Source organism: Arachis ipaensis, chromosome B8, assembly GCF_059453495.1.
Source record: "Arachis ipaensis isolate K30076 ecotype BB chromosome B8, ASM5945349v1, whole genome shotgun sequence".
In the NCBI taxonomy this organism is placed as follows: Eukaryota; Viridiplantae; Streptophyta; class Magnoliopsida; order Fabales; family Fabaceae; genus Arachis; species Arachis ipaensis.
In genome coordinates, this window is record NC_142443.1 from 39,390,669 (window position 1) to 39,398,836 (window position 8,168).

Consider the following 8,168-nt stretch of genomic DNA (forward strand, 5'->3'; position numbering starts at 1 on the left):
GAGGGAAAAGAAGCTCAATAAACGTGATCTCCCAGCTGGCGTGTGGCTGGCGCTTCAGTGGTGTGCCACGCCTCACTCTGATTCTGGCTTGGCGTGCCACGCCTCACTCTGATTCTGGCTTGGCATGCCATGTCCAACTCTTCAAGTGGCATGCCCTCCTTCATTAGCATCCCTGGCGTGCCACGCCTTCGAGCCCAAGTGGCATGCCCAGGGTCTTTTAATCACTTGTGTAGCCTGGCATGCCACGCCTTCGAGCCCAAGTGGCACGCCCAGGCCTTCTCCCTCTTCTTCTTGCTTCTGGAAAATTGAACTAGCGTGGCACGCCCAAGGTCTGGCGTGCCACGCCCATTTGTGTGCTTGGCTTCTTCACTGGCGTACCACGCCTAGCATTCAAGTGGCACGCCCAGGTCTTCTCTGGGTTGATTAGTGATGAAGGCGTGCCACGCCTGGGTGGAGAATGGTAGCTGGCGTGCCACACCTTCGATACCAAGTGGCACACCCATATGGTTGGCCTCCTATCTCTCTCTCTGAAAAACTGTACTAGCGTGCCACGCCCAACATTCAAATGGCACGCCCAGCCTTTGTCTTAGCCTTTTTGTACAGTGGCGTGCCACGCCCAGATGCTCAAGTAGCACGCCCAAGTAAGGGTGGAAGCTTGGCATGCCACGCCTTTGATCTCAAGTGGCACGCCCAGGCCTTTTTAGCCTTCATCCTCTTCTCTGGAATCTTGTACTAGCGTGCCACGCCATGCTGCTCAAGTGGCACGCCCATCATTTGTGGCCTTCGTAAGCTTGGCGTGCCACACCTGGCTCCTCAAGTGGCACGCCCAAGTGACTTTTGAAGCTGGCATGCCATGCCTTCGATATCAAGTGGCACGCCTATGGCTCAAGTGGTGAGTTAGGCGTGCCACGCCCAACCTGGTGTGCCACACCCCTTTAGTGGCCTTCATTGTTGCTCTCTGAAAATTTGTACTAGCGTGCCACGCCCAGCTTTTGGCATGCTATGCCAATGCATTTTTGTGGCATTTGCTCCAAGTGGCACGTCAGTTTTACACACCCAGCTTGTTTTGTTGTTTTCTTCCCCTTTTTGGTGTCTTTTTCACCTGAAATTCAGCACAAACTCATTTCAAAGTAATGTACTATAATGTTCATCAAATAATGCATGAAATGCAATGATTAATTAAGATTATACTCTTTTATGGTCCTTTTTATGCAAGAAAAAGGGTAGATGATGCAAGTCATCAAAGAACGAAAGTAATCCTTAAAACGGAATCAATACATTAATTAAAATAGAACAGTAATAGTCTTAATCCATAGAAATAAACAGAGCTGCTAACCTTAACCAAGGAGGTTTAGTGGCTCTTGTTTCAGAGAGAAAACTAGGGTACAGAAAATGTCAAAGTCCAGAAGTGAGAAGATTCTCTTAAAGGTGAATCTTTTCCCTTTTATATCTAACTTAATTTGATTTGAAACTAAAAAAATAAAATAATAAATTCTAAAGCTAAAATATTTTGTTTGTAAACAAAAATAACTAAAATAAGATAAAAGATAACAATTAAAAACTAATTCCAACTAAAGATGCTCCATGAGTAAAGGTGGATCCGCATTGCCTGGCGCTAAACGTCAGCTTTGGCGTCTATCACCCAAAGGGGACAGAACGCTTCCTTCCAATGTTGGCTTGCTGGCGCTAAATGCCAGGCTTGGCATTTAGCACCCCAGTTGGCAAGAGCTCCTTTGTGTTTTTGGATTGCTGGCGCTAAACGCCCAGGTCCGCGTGTAGCGCCAGCTTGGCAGTTTTCAATTCTTCTCATTTCTCGCACATAAACTCTGACAAACTGATCCGAATTTCACCTGAAATAATTAAAACACCAAAACAACTCAAAGTAGCATCCAAAGAGGTTTAAAACACTAAAATCTAGATAAAACTCAATAAATTCATGTATAAAATAAACCAAAAATAAGGGAAAGATGCTCACGCATCATGTAAGCGATCTCAATCGGAATCATAGACCACTTTGCGAGTCGTTCAGCTAGATCCGGTCTTGCCAATATCTGGCATAATGGTTGGCCGATCTGAACTATTTTTTGGTGAGTTTGGAAATAATGTCGCAGATGTCGAGATGTAATTATTAAGCTGAATGCAAGCTTTTCTATTGCCAGGTATCTTGTTTCTACATTCTGTAAGACTTTACTCACAAAATATACTGGATGTTGTTCTTTACCTATTTCTGTCACAAGTACAGAACTAACCATGTTAGCTGAAATTGAAAGGTATAAGTAGAGGGGCTTATCTTGTTGAGGTTTCTGAAGTATAGGTGGTGAGCTGAGGAGATCTTTGAATTCGGTGAAAGCTTTTTCGCATTCATCTGTCCAGATGAATTTCTTGGCTTTCCTCAATGTATTGAAGAAATGATATGATTTTGCGACTGCCGCAGGCAAGAAGCGTGACAGGACTGCTAAGTGACCAGTGAGTTGTTGTACTTCCTTGATTGACCGAGGTGACTGCATTTTATTACAGCCTGTCATTTATCAGCAAGAATCCGAGGAACTTGCCTCCATGTACTCCAAATGCGCATTTTTCAGGGTTTAGTCTCATATTATATTTTCAAAGTTGTTGGAAATTTTCGATAAAGTCGGCTTGATGTTTCTCCTCTGAACTTGATTTGACTACCATGTCATCGACATATATTTCAGTGTTTCGTCCAATTTGGTCTTTGAAGACGTCGTCCATCAATCGCTAATATGTAGGCCCTATATTTTTTAATCCGAAAGGCATAACTTTATAACAAAAATTACCGTGATCAGTTATAAATGTTGTTTTGTCCTTGTCATCTGCGTGCATTAGTATCTGATTATAGCTAGAATAAGCATCCATGAAACTGGTACTTCAAATCCCAAGGTATTATCTACCAGTCTGTCAATGTTCAGCAGTGGATAGGAATCGTTTTGGCATGCTTTCTTCAGATCTATAAAATCTATGCACATACGCCATTTTTCCGAGATCTTTTTTACCATAACAACATTTTCTAACCATGATGAGAATCTGAGTTCTCGGATGAAACTTGCATCGAGAAATTTTTGGGTTTCTTGCATCGTCGGCCATGATGCTGCAAAAAACCAAGATAAACTTGTCGTGGGCTTAGTTAAGTTCCGCCCTACGGTGGGCACCAAATGTTCTGGCAAGGATACTCATCCGGGCTATAAGTCGGGTACGAACTTTTTCACAAGTCTTTGAGAACCTTTTGATCGGCAGGGAAGTAATCCTCTTAATTCGAGCTCGAGCGTGAAACCTGCAAAAAGGACTCCGACGCTCAAGTTAGTTTAATATCTTTGAAGTAAAAAGAGTAGAATGGATGTTTTGTTCTTTTGTTCTTTTGCCCCATATCCTCAGCCGACAACTTTTATTTATAGTCGTCATAGGAGAATTAGCCGTTGGTTATTTTCAAGTTCTTTGGAGCCAAGATCTTAGGGATGTTGGAGATATGGGGAGAGTTTGTTATGGTAAGCTGTTTATTTTCGTTTCGCCGAGGTATAACTCATTTTTTCCGAATTATTTAGGATCCGATATAGGGATCTTGGTGGCCAAACCGGTAAAATCTCCTATCAGCAGCCTGAATTATAGGCACCATATAGTAGGCAGTCTGAAGATTCTTCAGTATGGCTTCTCCCTCCATGGTAATGTTGCCACCAAGAAGACAAAGTTAGTCATCAACAACCTCCTTAATAGGAATTCCAGGAGTGGCAATATCACCATACCAAGGATGGAGCTTGGATTATTTTTGCTTTTTTAGACTAGGACAAACCACCCTTTCTGAATTCTTCTAGGAAGAAAAGGAGGGGAGATGTTTAAAACTTTTTCTACTAGGGTCGGATCACATTGTTGAGAAGAGGAAGTTGTGCCCAAGTTTGTAGCACCAGAGACTCAAGCTGCAACGTTCTTCTTGATCTGTTACAAGTGCTGGAAGACACCTAAGTTGCTAGTCATATTTGCTACAAGCACTCCTTCAACACCTCAACCATGAGTCAGTTTGTGATATCAATAACATCAAAGTCGTATCTAGAACTTTCAATATCTTTGTGCAAGTAGATATTATACATAAATTTTGACTTCTCAAAATCAAAGAAAGGAACGACTCCCTCACAAAGGGAGGTTTTGAAATTAAAATTTTTGAAGTCATAAAATGAATCTTAAAAAATGTTCAAAACTTTTCGGATTTGGCGAGCTTGAAAAGAGGCCCACTACTTCTAGCTACTGGCACTAAAATGTTTAGTTAAGTGAGAAAGCTGGAAAAAGACATAAGGGGACGCTTTAGTGGGGGATGCCTATTTAGGCATTTTCTATTCTGAAAGGCTACGCTTTTCTGTATGAAAAACTACACTTTTGGCATTTAGAATAGAATATGTTTTTCAAGTGAAGTGCTTGAGAACTAAAGACTACACTTTTCATCATTCATGTTTATGAGAATTCAAAAGAATATGTCACACTTATGTTTGCTACTGCATCACTTTAGAAACATAACAACATTGTATACCTATAGCTACTCTATATAAGCGTAGCCTTATGTCTTTCACTTTTTTTAATATATATATATATATATATATATATATATATATATATATATATATATATATATAATTTTTTTCTAAAACTTAATATTTAATAATATGATTATATATATAATCCTGTATTTTTAATTAAATTAGTCAAATATTATAAAATAAAAATAAATACATAATAATACTATATAATATTCTTTAAATAATAAAAGTTATCCTTAAACAAAATATATTTATAAACCAAAAGTATTGGGATAATCATAATTTTAAATATTCATATATCTCACTAAAATAAATATACCCATATTAAAATATGCATGAGACCACTTAGAATTTACTACTAATAAACTATAAAAATAAACTAAAATATTGTATATCCTACCTAAGTATCTTCTAATTAAAGTCATTGTCAATTCATAAATCTCTTCCTCTTGGTGTTGCTATTTAGCCTTCATGTCTCTAAATTCACCCTTCAAAGAAATTACTATGATAGCATGATGCCTCTTTATGGAAAACCATTGCAAGAAAAGTTAAACAATAAGGTGAAAACACATCTAAGTATGTAATATATGTTCATGACCTACACATAATAACATATCTAACATTTTTGAGACACCATGTCCTAGATTATAGTATACAACAACACAAGCAATATCAAATTGCAATCCAATACTGATTTAGATATCAAAATAAATAAATAGAAGTGAAGGAATTCACACAAGATAAAAAAATAAATTAGTATTATTAAAATTTATTCATCAACGTGTTTTTATGACAAAAGAATGAAAGGTTTTCAAGTGTAACAAAATAAATAAACAAAAAAAATAATGGTTGCTTTTGTTTTACCCAGTTAGCATTGATGAGTATTTTGGTGGAATAATGAATTTCTCCCAAAACACACAAATCTAACCAGCAAGTGTACCGGGTCGTATCAAGTAATAAAAACTCACGGGAGTGAGGTCGATCCCACAGAGATTGAAGGATTGAGCAATTTTAGCTTAGTGGTTAATTTAGTCAAGCGAATCAAGATTTAGTTGAGTGTTTTGTGATTTGCAGAAATTAAATTGCATGGAATTAAAGAGAGCAGGAAATTAAATTGCTGAATCTTAAAGAACAAGAAATTAAATGGCAGAAACTTAGAATGCAAGAAATGTAAATTGCGGAAACTTAAAGTGCAACAAAATGTAAATGGCTCGAAATGTAAAGGGGATTAGGAGTTGGATTTGCAGAAATTAAACAAAGGAAAGTAACTTGCATCAAACAAAAGAGTAAAAGAAGGTTTGGATTGAATCGGATCTTGAAGCAGTAAAGTAAATGAACATTAAAAGCAAGAAACAAAATGTAAATTAGGAATTCAGATCTCAGGGCCCAGAGACTAGAAAACCAAGTCTAGATCTCAATGCCTTCCTAGATCCAACAAGAACAATTGCAAGGGAATTGTAAATTGCAAAGAAAGTGGATGAAGAGCAATTAACAGAAATTGAAATTCAATCAAGCAGTAAATAAAGCAGAGAGATCCAAGGATGAGATTGAAACAGAATTTCTTGAATTATTCAACCCAAGATCCAAGACAATTGTAATTGAAATTGAAAGCAATAAAACTGAGAGGAAGAGAAGTGAATTCTCCTTCCCCAAGACAAAGAAATTAAAGATCACTCAATATCCAAAGCTCTCCGGAAACTATTATGAAAATTCAAAAAGGAAAAGCTCCCTGAAGAACTTGAATTCTATCCTATTTATACACTTTCTTCAAATGATCTTCAAGCCTTGAGTTGGGCCTTTGCTCTTGGTGGAATTGGGTTGAAAGAGGCCTTGGTTGATTGCTCTTGAAGTTTGGAGAAGAATCAAAGTGAACCAATTGAACCGGGTTGGAGTTTTGCAAAAGTTGGACCAAAAGTTGGAGCAAAAGTTAGGGTCTAACTTTTGGTCCAACTTTTCATATCAGCTCCCACATCTTGCTGATACTCACGTTGGTACAAAAGTTAGGGGTCTAACTTTTGCACTAACGTTGGCCTTCCTTGGTGCACTTGTGGCGCCAACGTTAGCCTTAAAGTTAGGGGCTAACGTTGGCGCAAACTTTTGCTCCTCCCCTTGTAGTTTTCATGTGCCAACGTTAGCCTCCAAGTTAGGGGCTAACGTTGGCGCAAACTTTTGGTGCCCAGGGGTGATTTTCATCATGCCAACGTTAGCCTCAAAGTTAGGGGCTAACGTTGGCGCAAACTTTTGGTGCCCAGGGGTGATTTTCATGTGCCAACGTTAGCCTCAAAGTTAGGGGCTAACGTTGGCGCAAACTTTTGGTACCCAGGGAGTGATTTTCAAGTTCCAATGTTAGCCCAAAAGTTAGGGGCTAACGTTGGGGCTAACTTTTCACCCAAAAGTTTGTGCAAAAGTTTGAGGCTAACTTTAGGTCCAACTTTTTGCTTCCTGGTTCAATTTCACTTATTCCATTGTCTTCTCTTTACTCCTAGCTATTCTTTCTTGCTTCAACCTTTCTCCAAGCTTTCTTCACCTATCATTAATCAACCAAACACATCAAAGCTATGCTTAAAATCATGAGATATTCATTCTTTCATAATATGTGACAATTATAGTATAAAACCTCATGAAATAGCATGAATTCATACATGGTTGATTAAATCAAAGGAAACATGAAAATCTACCTAATTGGCTTGCTTGTAGCTCAAGAAAGTGCATAATTCTAATGAAAACAAAAGAAAAAGACTAGTTAAAATAGGCTAAGATGACTTGTCATCACAACACCAAACTTAAAGCTTGCTTGTCCTCAAGCAAGAAATAAATTTATGCTCCAAGGTTCTTTCAATTAAGATGGATTGAAGGATAACTTGTAAAGTCTAGTGAGTGAAGTGATCAGGTATAGTGGGGTGAACTCTAAATCATGTGCTCTTGCAAGGGCTTCAGTACTTACTAGTCCTCACATATTGGGAGTCTTAGGTCTTAGGATTTTCATCCAAATGGTATCATGGAGATCTCTTTATATGTAATCACCTTGAAGCAGCTTTATAGTTTTTGTACTTTGGCCTTGACTCTAAGTGTCATGTCTCAAAGCGGCTCTTTAGATAAGCTTTCAATCAATACTCCTAAACCAGTTGGTTTTAAGGTATTAGGTGTTAAGGCACCCCTAAGGATTTACTTGCTCAAGCCTCTTTCTTTGACACAGCTCAACCACAAGCATTTACTAGGCTAACAACTCTTTGAGTTTTGTTTCTTTTTTTCTTTCTTTTTCTGCCTAGTAATTGATGCTCAGAGCCTTGGGCCATGTTCTTTTTGTTTTTGTATTTTCTTTTCTTTCTTTTGTTATGTTTGCTGCTTCTTGGATCAATAAATTTTTGAGAATCTCCACAATACTTCTTTGAACTTCATGTCCCGCCTATGAGCTCCCATGCAAGTTTTCACAAGCATGCAACCTCAATACAAAATCATACAACTAGAACCACCACTTCTCCTAATCTTTTGCTTCCCTCAAAATTGTTTGATTCCTCAATCCTTCTTTTTAAAGAACTTTCATTTGATGCATTTCTTGAAAATTGAGTGCAAACAAGTTTTGAAGATAAGAATGTTGTGAATGATCAAGCATCTTGCTTATTGAATTAC